Here is a 12,711-nt window from a genome sequence, read left to right on the forward strand (position 1 = left end):
TATCAAGTCAAGTCCCTTCCTCCGGCAATTATGGTTACCACACTCACTCCCTATGTTCATAATTTTCTTTCTGCTGTGTTAATCATGGGTGGACTATCGCTGTTGTTCACTCAATCTATCAAAATAAAGCACCTAAAGTCAATCATCACATAAGCAAAGAGATCATGTGATCGGCTGGAGACACAATCAGAAATGAATAATCTTCATTTTCCTTTTGTAGTACTGAAGGCCCGGGGGGGGCAGTGCGAAATATAAATTACATTGAGCAGTAGCCCTTGATGTAACCGAGTATGGCCAGTGCAACCCCTATACAAAAGTAAGAGCTTCCCTATCCCCACCTGCATATACTGCTTAAAGTAATGCATGCAAGTCTGCGTCATCATGGCTTGTGTCTCTTTTTCTTGGGTACAAGCTGACTGAGCTGGCATTATGCCGGCTACCACAAGTTCACGTACAAGTAATTTCTTTCGCAAAAGTAGAGAAAAAAAGACGAATACTAGTGTACTCTCTGACTATGTATTAAGTCCATAGTGCTGCCTGGTAGTAGAATTCCTGAAACTCCCACTGTTACAGGCCTACAAAGACGGCGGAAAGATACATGCCAAAATGTTATACTGTGCTTGCAAATTGAGAGTGTTACTGTGAGACAACTTTCTGTTGAATTATTTTGTGTTATTGTTAAAGAGTATTGGTTACATTATTTGGTTACATTATTTTTCTTTCTTTCTTCATATAGATGCTCCCAAAAAGCTCACCAGAGGGGAGATGGCTGTCCGGGCCAGGACCCGGAAGATGGAGGCCATTCGAGTTGAATATTGCCGGCTGTGGGCTCGGGAAAACGAAGAGGGAACATCAACAACCTCCTCCAGCACTGTCACCGTGTCCACCAGCCAGCAGCCTCCATCCCAGCGCCGTGCTCGGACAGCTCCCCGCCGCCGCTCAGCTGCAAGACCATCAGCAGCTGGCCCCCTCAGAGCCTGGAAGGCACGCATGCGCCGCCTAAGCTTAAGAGTGGACTACCTGGAGCGCAAGGTGGACAACCTTGAAAAACAACTCCAGGACCTCCGCAAGGACCGCCTGCCCAAACACCGCCGGAAGTGACTGTGTCCCTTGCCTCTTTTTTAAAGACTGTTGGGGGGGTGGGAATCAGGAGTTGGGGATTATTTATTTTTGGACTTGAAATGAACAATTGTTTGGGTTAGGAAGGGGTGGGACTAGTTTATTTTTGTTAGGGGAAATACATCATTATTAATTTTACATACTTCAACATAGAGTACGCTTTGATCTTATTTTGTGGGGTGGTGGGCGGGAGTTACGGCACGTTTGGTTTTCCTCAAACTTACCAGCATGAATTACCTAAAACGTCCAAAAATGTTCAAAAGTGCCACTAACAGAGTTAGTGAATTCAATTGGCCTACTAGTACTTTACTTGTACTACTATCAGTCTCTCCTCCGCATCCTGGCCCATCTTTCTAACTCCCCAAAATGCTTATCATACCTGTGATTCGTGTTTGATAATAGAGCTAGGCACAGCGCTGGCTGCATGGCAAATGGCAATTACACCATCCTGGACCGAAATCCCGTTGTTGTGGTGTTAGTAGTAGGAGTGGTACCACAGTAGCAGCATATGAAAAACAAAGTAAAAAAATGAGACATTGAGTGGCCTGAGAAGAGTACTAGAAGGAACAGTAGCCTAAGCAATGCTGAAGATAAGTATGGGGGAAAAAGAATTGCATGGATGATTATGGCTACAACAAGAACAGTGACACAGCAGCGTAACACAACAAGTCTTCTTTACATGTAGGAGGATGATGTTGACGATGGATCCAATCGATGGTGGGCATGAAATTCAAAATTTATTTTAAAATACTCATTGTTGTTTTTTTACCCCGAATTACAATATCCTAGGATTCATCTAGCTGCCTTAAAATTGAGTTGAGGAGGTTGCTTGCACCTTATCCTCCCCAGCAAGTGTGTGGAATTATTGTTGTAATTTACTCACACCTCAATGAAAACCACACAGCCCGGGGGAAGAGGGTTAGGGTTTGAAACATGGATGGGAATGGGGTTTGTGGGTAAAGTTTTGTGGAGAGAGGAAAAAAAACACAGCATGGACAAACGACAAATGAAGATAAACCAATATTTGGATACAAAGCTATTCATAAATCTTTTAAGGGACATAAAGGAAGTGCATGCACTACTGCATGCATGAAGTTGTTTGCTAAATGGATAGGTTTTTGTAAAGTAAGTAGTACTTTCTACAATGTACTATGAAGAAACAACAATGTGACAGTACAGGGCTGCAGTAATTATGCAATTTCACTTGCCTATCTGCCCTCAGTGAGAAGATCCACTTCGTACATTAAATTAATAGCAAAGAAAAAAGTATACAATGGCTGGAGTGATGAATTGAAGCAGAGAGCAAACAAATGCACAGTGTCACACTCACAGTAGTTCAGAGCAATAACATGACTTAAAAGATAAGTCGAAATGAAGGTGGATACTGTAACTGTATGTTGTTGTAGTTGTCCTGTTGAATTTGGGAAGTTGCATGCATCCAGCCATTCCTCTTTCGTGGTACTCCTCCATTCCATCTGACGCTCCGCCGATCAATGTTGGGGACCAGAAGACACCTTGCCCACTGCCTGTCTGGCGGATGCTGAATTGCGGGTCGCTAAGCCTGAGGTCATCCTTTTTGTCATTGCACAGGGTAAAAGCCGACCTGTAATTGTTGATGAGAAAACAGGAAGTGATATTAAAACACCACAGAGAAAAAAATATAAGGTACGCTGTGTAGTGCAAAAATAACACTTTCAGTTTCAGAGTCGACAGTATTACAAAACATACAAGCATAATTTCGAAAGTGCGTACTCTGAGTCTCCTTATCAAGGATAAATAAGTGTGGGCGAAATTTGCGGATCTTTCTCCTCAAGCTATGTGTAAAGTGTAAACAGCGATTTCAGAACCCTAACCCTAACTCTAACCCTAACCCCTCTTTTTCACCATGGATGTAGTCCAAACCACTTGATTCCAATATTAGACCTTCCCAGCAATGCCCCAAGACCCGCCAACCCACCCGCAAAAAAGCAGAACCCCCCAAACAGGCAAAAAGCAAAAATGGAAAATCTCATACTTAGAATATTATCGGCCTAGTTCCCAAATCACTCCATGCGCGCTGTGCAGCTAGGCCCTAACTCCCCTTTCCAACCATGGATTTTCTTCAAACCACTTGCAACCAAAATTAGGCATGCCCAGCATTGCTCAAAGACCCCCCAACCCCCCCAAACACCAGGAACCCTCCCAAACAGCCCCCCAAAAACAGGCAAGTGAGCAAATACGGAAAAAAAAATTCACCATGGATTTTGTCCAAACCACTTGATTCCGATATTAGACCTTCCCAGCAATGCCCCAAGACCCGCCAACCCACCCGCAAAAAAGCAGAACCCCCCCCAAACAGGCAAAAAGCAAAAATGGAAAATCTCATACTTAGAATATTTTCGGCCTTCTTTCAATTCTGTCCAAACACGCTCTGCAGCTAGGCCATAACTCCGCTTTTCCACCATGGATTTCCTTAAGAACAAATGCAATCAAAATTAGACTGTGCCAGCAGTGCTCCCAGACCCCCAAACCCACCCCCAAACACCAGGAACCCCCCCAAACAGCCCCCCAAAAACAGGCAAGTAAGCAAAAACGGTTTTCACCATGGATTTTGTCCAAACCACTTGATTCCGATATTAGACCTTCCCAGCAATGCCCCAAGACCCGCCAACCCACACGCAAAAAAGTAGAAGACCCCCAAACAGGCAAAAAGCAAAAATACAAAAACGGGGACTTAGAAAAATTTAGGCCTAGTTCCCAAATCACTCGATGCGCGCTCTGCAGCTAGACCCTAACTCCCCTTTCCAACCATGGATTTTCTTCAAACCACTTGCAACCAAAATTAGTCATGCCCAGCATTGCTCAAGGACCCCCCAACCCCCCACCCTAAACACCAGGAACCCACCAAACAGCCCACCAAAAACAGGCAAGTGAGCAAAAACAGAAAAAAAAATTCACCATGGATTTTGTCCAAACCACTTGATTCCGATATTAGACCTTCCCAGCAATGCCCCAAGACCCGCCAACCCACCCGCAAAAAAGTAGAAGACCCCCAAACAGGCAAAAAGCAAAATACAAAAACGGGGACCTAGAAAAATGTAGGCCTAGTTCCCAAATGACTCCATGCGCGCTCTGCAGCTAGGCCCTAACCCCCCATTCCAACCATGGATTTTCTTCAACCCCTTGCAACCAAAATTAGGCATGCCCAGCATTGCTCAAAGACCCCCCATGCCCCCAAACACCAGGAACCCCCCAAACAGCCCCCCAAAAACAGGCAAGTGAGCAAAAACGAAAACAAAATTCACCATGGATTTTGTCCAAACCACTTGATTCCAATATTAGACCTGCCCGGCAATGCCCCAAGACCCGCCAACCCACCCGCAAAAAAGCAGCACCCCCCCCAAACAGTCAAAAAGCAAAAATGGAAAATCACATACTTAGAATATTTTCGGCCTAGTTCCCAAATCACTCCATGCGCGCTCTGCAGCTAGGCCCTAACTCCCCTTTCATGCATTTTCTTCAAACCACTTGCAACCACAATTAGGCATGCCCAGCATTGCTCAAAGACCCCCCGATCCAGCACCGCAAATCTAGAACACCCCCAAAAAAAAAAAAAAACCTGCAATACTTGTATATTCAAATCATGGCAAATTGCGCTGTTCACAAAAAACACAAAAAACAAACAGCAATTGGTTTCAACAGAGACAGACAGCCATTGCTGTCCACTGCACGCCATCTTCTCACTACTCATTACCTGTTCTGTTTTTTGTCCGCACCTTCTTCGGAAAGTGAGGGCCCACAGGGCAGCCTCTCCTGTCAATTTCAGAAGTAAGTCTGTCAACAATCAGCAAGCATGTAGTCAGTCAGTAATTTCAGTCCCACTTGAGGGGACTCGTCTACGAAGACAAAGTTTTTACATTCTCCATAATCCATCCATCTGCCTTGAGGGAAATGGATAGGGGGAGTCTGGAGGAGGACGATAGAGGAGCATGATTGAGTTGTGAACTTGTGAACATCAGGAATGCAGACTGCGGCACCTTCAAATCAATAAGGAAATAAGATGAAGACAGTGCTGATGATGGACTTGTTGTGATTAGGTGATTAGAGTTGTGTTGTGGTAAAAGTTGCAAAACAAAGAAAGACACACAGGAATAAAAATGACTAAGGACGAAAAAAAGAAAGTAATTTTCAGGCCTTGGTGTCAGGGAAGTAGAGCTCATCCTCAAAGTCTATGAATTGAGACGGGAGTAGGTCAGGTGACAGAGAAGAACTTCCGTCGGCGTCACCTAAGTCGGTGTCCTCTTCTTCCTGCGTGCATTCACGTATTTTGTAATCGGGTGGTATGAAGTGCTGATTCATCTTGAATATTGTTAACCTCTCTACATTTTTGGGCGAGAGGCGGATCCTTTTTGAAGTTACAATGGCACCAGCAGCACTCAAAACACGTTCAGAAGACACACTTGCGAGTGGGCAAGACAAACAATTTAGAGCCAGGTTGGTGATCAGTCACCATACAGAGCTTTTCCTATACCAACATACCAATGGGTTCTCATTAAGACAGATCTCTGTTGGGTCATCCGGATAGGCCTGCACCACCGACTCAAGGTTCTCCAGGGTTGCTTCACTGTGGCCTTTGCAGCAGTGGACCGAGCAAACCCTTGCTGAGTTAGCCAATCTGCTTCCGACAATATTTGCAGGTGAGGATGATGATACGGTTACTGGTGTCGTAAACGGCTGTGAGGGAAAGTGACTCCCTTCGGCCACGGATTCAGAAGTGGAACTTGACGCCGGATGGCCTGCTGATTCAGTTGTACTTGTGCTGCCTCCTTGAAGGTTCTGCCGCTCTTTTTCGAACCGAGTGGCTGACACAGCTAGCCAATGTTTGTACTTTGAAACATCTGCTTCATCAAAAGGAATGAATGCTTTGCTAGCCACTGCCTTCTTGTACCATGGATCCAGAATAGTGGCACAAATGTAATGTTGTTGTGTATGTATGTTTTTAAGCCTTTCATTGTGAAGTAGGCGCCTTAATAACTTCTCCGCCAAATCATATGCTTCTCGCTTTTCACCATCATCTCTGAACGTTGAAGACACGTCCTTCAGTTGGTGCTCTAGCATGCGCAACAATGGGATAGCTTTGCCCAAAGAACAGTCTTCCCTGCTGACTTCACGCATGAAGATCTCAAAAGGACGAAGCATGTCTGTCAGGCTTGCAATTAGCTTCCATTCCTCCAACTCTAGCCTCATCTCTTTCTGAGTAGAACCCAGTTTATAGACATACTCATTTATTACCTCCCACTGCTCAGACAGACGCTCAAGCATGTAAAAGGTTGAGTTCCAACGTGTTGCCACCTCCTGGATTAGTCCTTCGACTGGCAGTTTACGTTCATGTTGAATGCTCCTCAGCTGCTTCCGGGCCTTAAAAGAATGGCTGAAATGTGTGCAGATTCTTCGGCAGATGGTCAGTAATTTGATGACTGGGTCTTCTTTTTTCAAGAATTCTTGCACCACGATGTTAATAGTGTGCGCCAAACACGGCACTCTGAAATATCCACCATCAGACATGGCCCTAACTATATTACTGCCATTATCCGTGGAAACATAACCAACTAACCAACTAAGCGATGTCTTGGATGCAGCCATTCATTGACCTTCCTGTTAAACTCCTCCAAAAGGTTAGGCGCAGCGTGAGATTTCTCCATGGCAAACATGCCTACTGTTGCATGTTTGCTAGTAGCTTGAAAAACTGTGTCCGTGTCAACACCTGCTTGTTTTAACCGTTCGTTGACCCCTGCAAAAGAGACCCAGTGTGCAGTGATGCACATGTAATCAAGGGCTTGGCAACTGGTCCACATGTCTGTTGTCAAGTGAATAGTGTGAACAGCACTCTTCTGCAAAGCTGCACCAATCACCTCCAGCACATCTTGATGTAGTGCTGGAAGAGCAACCCTGGCAAAATAGGACCGGCTAGGAACCTTCCATTTAGGGCAGACTGTTGCCACAAATTCAAGAAAACCCACCCCTTCCACGAAAGAGAAAGGGAGAAGGTCCAGCGCTAGCATTTTAGCCAGCTTTGCGTTATACAGATATACCGTTGGGTGGTTGCCTTCAAATGGCGCATCCGACCAAAACATGCTGCTAATGGTGAGCTGGACCGTTTTACGTGATGATGATGATGATGATGCGGACTTCACACCAGTTAGGCTCATTGATTTAGTTTTTTGCATTGGTGTCTGTCCCAGACTCTTAGTGTGTCTCATACATGTTGCAGGGGTAGAGGGTGTTGGCGCTACCACTGCAGTACTGCTGCCAGGGGTACTGGGTGTACCAGAAAAAATGTCGGTGGGTTCTTAACTTCCCCCTGCACAATCAGCCCCTCGTCAGCATCAGATGCAATGTGAATGGATACATTTGGATCAGTTCTACTTTGGACTTCATGGATCTTACTTAGGTGCGCATACCACTGGATAGGGTGGAGTTTTTTTAGATGACATCTCTGGCCTCCCGTACCATAGTTGGTACCAAGCTTACCCCGACTAACTGATACTTTACAAATCGAACAAACGATGATGTCCCAAACTGGGGACTGGAAATGTCTGCTGGTGGTGGAGGTGCTACTTTGACTTTCAATGCCAGATGAAGTGGAGGATGGGCGTGGATGAATTTGTTTCTGTTGTTCACTTACAGCACCACTACTTGAAGTAATGGAGGTCGAGCTGGATGGATGTCCCTGCCGGCCCTTCTGACTAAAAAAGATGGAAGCTCTAGGTCGTGTTAGTGTTGTAACTAACTGCGTTGGTGGTGGCATTGGTGCTACGCCGCCCACATCCCGCTCATGAGCCATTCGGGATAGGGTGAAAATGTCAGTCTGCTGTATGCCCACTGGGGCTGGAGTGACATCTGTGATGACTGGGTCATCGTCAGACTGTTCATCAGCAGCAGAAGACACCATTTCTTGTTCGTCGTCATCACCCATAAGTCGAAGCCTTGTGGGAACCTTCCTTTTAGGCTTAGCTACCTTTGTCGGCTCGTAGCGTGCCTCACTGTCAGACTGCATTGCTGGGTACAAATCACAATCAAGGTAATCAGAATGAAGGGGGCTTGAAGAAGAACTTGTAGTAGTAGTAGTAGCAGCCCTCCTTGACCTATTTCTTGCTGGGGATCTGGAAGACAATGGATCATCCTCAGGAGGAGTGGCTTCCTCGGATGATACGTCCACTTGAATATCAATTTCCTAATGTGCCCCTACTTCTGGAGGAACAAGCGTTGTAGGCAGTTGTGCCACTCCATGAACCTCTAGTTGTACCTCTCCATGCACCTCTACTTGCGCCTCTCCTTGTGCATGTACTTGCGCGTCTCCTTGCCCATGTACTTGCGCCTCTCCTTGCCCATGTACTTGCGCCTCTCCTTGCCAATGTACTTGCGCCTCTCCTTGCCCATGTACTTGCGCTTCTCCTTGCCCATGTACTTCCGCCTCTCCTTGCCCATGTACTTGCTCCTCTCCTTGCCCATGTACTTGCGCCTCTCCTTGCCCATGTACTTGCGCCTCTCCTTGCCCATGTACCTGCGCCTGGCCTCTCCTTGCCCATGTACTTTCGCTTGTACTAGTTGCACTTGTGGTTATCTTTGCGGCTGTGATTGTTGAACACTCGCCAGCTGAGTTACACCCGGCGTTGATTGGATGGTACTTTCTTGTGATGAGCCAACATCACTGGTCGATGGTGATTGAGAAAGTAAAGTGGCTGCCTCAGCAGCACTCATGGTCTTGGACCTAACTTGGCGTGGTGGCACTGAGCCCAATGAGGCGGAGGTGCTGCTTCCAGCTTGGTCCCTGGCGAACACCGCTGCTGCTGCAGGCGTAGTTTTTTCCCCCAAAAAAGGTGTCGGTGGGCACACTAGTCTCCTTGGTAGGTGGTGCCACTTGCTTCTTCTGCTCCTTCTTACGGGCAGTGGCTCTGGCAACTTTTTTCGCTAAGGCGCTACGGTCACCTTTCTTTTGGCCATCTATTTCAGATGTCAGAACAGCAGGCCGTAGTTGCACGAGTTACAGAGTTGTCTTGTCTGTGGCCACACGTGACGTCACGTGACGTTGTGCTGCACACACCGCTGAAGGACTTCTTCCTGGCACTGGTGGTTCTCTTGTGCACCTAAAAACAATGGAATCGGGAGAAACATCAGTTAAACACACCCAAAAAGTCGAAAAACACACAAAAATCACCACAATCCAATGCCATCCATGCCCTCAATGATGTTTAAATTCAAGACACCCCACAGAAAGACCTGGTCCATGCACCACTGAGTACTCCTGGGCCTAATGGATGAAAGCAAGGCAACCTGGGTGCAGGCCTGAGCACACTGCCTGGCTTCAAAATGGCCCCTTGACTCCCACCACTTGGCCAGGCCCTGCCTGGACCAGGCCTCAAAATGGCCCCCACACACATGGCCAGGCCCCAACACCACCCCAAAAAGTCAAAAAACACACACAAATCACCACAATCCAATGCCATCCATGGCCTCAATGATGTTTAAATTCAAGACACCCCACAGAAAGACCTGGTCCATGCACCACTGAGTACATCTGGGCCTAATGGATGAAAGCAAGGCAACCTGGATGCAGGCCTGAGCACACTGCCTGGCTTCAAAATGGCCCCTTGACCCCCACCACTTGGCCAGGCCCTGCCTGGACCAGGCCTCAAAATGGCCCCCACACACATGGCCAGGCCCCAACACCACCCCAAAAAGTCAAAAAACACACACGAATCACCACAATCCAAAGCCATCCATGCCCTCAATGATGTTTAAATTCAAGACACCCCACAGAAAGACTTGGTCCATGCACCACTGAGTAGCCCTTTGCCTAATGGATGAAAGCAAGGCAACCTGGGTGCAGGCCTGAGCACACTGCCTGGCTTCAAAATGGCCCCTTGACCCCCGCCACATGGCCAGGCCCTGCCTGGACCAGGCCTCAAAATGGCCCCCACACACATGGCCAGGCCCCAACACCACCTCCAAAAAGTCAAAAAACACACACAAATCACCACAATCCAATGCCATCCATGCCCTCAATGATGTTTAAATTCAAGACACCCCACAGAAAGACTTGGTCCATGCACCGCTGAGTACCCCTGGGCCTAATGGAAGAAAGCAAGACAAACTGGGTGCAGGACTGAGCACACTGCCTGCCTTCCAAATGGGCCCTTGACCCCCAGCTACATGGCCAGGCCCTGCCTGGACCAGGCATCAAAATGGCCCCCACCCACATGGCCAGGCTCCAACACTACCACAAAAAGTAAAAAAACAAAACAAATCACCACAATCCAATGCCACGCATGCCCTCAATGATGTTTAAATTCAAGACACCCCACAGAAAGACTCGGTCCATGCACCACTGAGTACCCCTGGGCCTAATGGATGAAAGCAAGGCAACCTGGGTGCAGGCCTGAGCACACTGCCTGGCTTCAAAATGGCCCCTTGACCCCCACCACATGGCCAGGCCCTGCCTGGACCAGGCCTCAAAATGGCCCCCACACACATGGCCAGGCCCCAACACCTCCCCAAAAAGTAAAAGAACACACACAAATCACCACAATCCAATGCCATCCATGCCCTCAATGATGTTTAAATTCAAGATGCCCTACTGAAAGACTTGGTCCATGCACCACTCACTACCCTTGGGCCTACTGGCTAGTGTGGCTTTACAGGGACCCCAAAATAAAATAAAAAAATCCACATATAGTGAGCTAAAATTCAATGACATAAATGAGATTTAAGTTCAACAAAACTCACAGAAACAGTTGTATCATGCACCCATGACTAACCCTGGGCCTACTGGATACTGTGGCTACCCACAATATATATTGTTTAAAGTTGTGAAAAAGTTTTACAATTGTAGTTGCAGCAACTGCAATGCCCCAAACAAACAACACCAACTTACTTGTAAAATCTCAAATCCAAAAGTGATCCAAAAGCTCCAAAGTCCAAAAAGTCCTCAAATACAAATATCCAGCAGCAGCCACAAAAAGTAATCCCTCCAGCTCCAGATCCAAAATGAAAAGTGACCAGGAGATGGACAAAGCACTGGGAGGAGCCTGCAGGACAGGAACAGGAAGTTGGAGACTCTGGGGCACTTCCTTCCTCCCCCCTTCCAAAAATGGACTCCTTCCACAAAAAAGTGCAGCCAAATCTCAATCTGAGGAGTTATTCTGATCAAAATCATGATTTTCAGAAGGTTTATGCTGCCTGCGGTGGATTTCTTGTGCAGAATTGCAATTTTTGCAATTTCGGGAAAGCGAGCTGTTCAAATCTCCCTCCGGATGTCAGCTGCGCGCCGCATCTACGTGTTCGGCATTGTTTACTCCCGCAATGCGTGATCGCGGGCCCTTATGACGTACTCGCGTTGTCAAACTCTTGCTGAGCATGATGGCAAACCGCAATGACGTAATTGCGGTCGAAAAACTCACGTGCGATCACGCAGCAAGATCCAAAATTGCGCAGCACACGCAAACTGGGAGAAAAACAACTCGGCGGACTCAGAATCATGGTAAGTCAACGCCGTGTGCGCAATATTGTATTTTTCAAGCGCGACCAAGCAAAATATTTCGCACCTTGCGAATTTGCGGATTTTTGGGCAAATTCGCGTGATTCGCAGATCGCCAAATTGCCAAAAATTCGCAAATTTGCCCGCGAAACGGATTTTACGCCCATGCTTAGTGGGGATGATATACCCATCGGACGTGAGACTTACAAAAAGGTGACCCTGTGAAAGAGTTAAGACTGATTGGTTTAATTGATGTGATCTGAAGGGGACTAGACAAACAGTGGATGGCTACAATACCAGTTAATTCTGACGTGAGCGGGCGGGGAAGGGAGCTGACCACCCCATGCATTTTCGGCATTTTAGGGGGGAGAGAGGCACTCTGCCATGTTTGGGAGCGGGTAGTTCTAAATCCACAGGCAGGGGGGCAGGGAAGGGGTGGATGTTGAGGGGCTGGGGGTGTTTGATGGGGCATTGCTCTATGGGCAGAGGGAAAGGAAGGGGGAGGGAACCAGAGGGTCTGAAATTTGGGAATGTTTCTTTCTTGGTTGTTTTATTGGTAACTACTGTGATACTGTGATTCGAAAGGGTAAAGTAGCCATATTGAATATTGGACGGGAACTGCTGAGCGGGCAGATTCAAGTTCTTCCTCAATTTGCGATAATCTGAGCACTGGGAAATTGTATGATGCATAGCTATGGGAGGGGATAGAGACCGAACGCTTTCTATATGGACCTGGAACATCAATGGAGTAGGGAATAAGATTAAACAAGGGATAGTGCAGCAGTACCTAAAAAGACATTCACCTGATGTGGTCTTGCTGCAAGAAATGCATCTTGTGGGCTAAAAATCCAAGGCCCTCACTAGGTGGGGATACAAACTTCTAGTACATGCAGACCACACTATGGGCTTGAGGGGGACGGCCATATTAGTAAAGAAAAGTACACCCCTTATTGTTCACCAGACAAGGGCGGATACGGGGGGTCGCTTTGTAGGGGCAGAGGTCCAATGGGATGGCAGAGACATCAACATACTCTCACGGATTTGCCTAGGACCTAGGAAGTAGGCTGACAGGACTC

The sequence above is a fragment of the Lissotriton helveticus genome, chromosome 11 (assembly GCF_964261635.1).
Source record: "Lissotriton helveticus chromosome 11, aLisHel1.1, whole genome shotgun sequence".
NCBI lineage: Eukaryota > Metazoa > Chordata > Amphibia > Caudata > Salamandridae > Lissotriton > Lissotriton helveticus.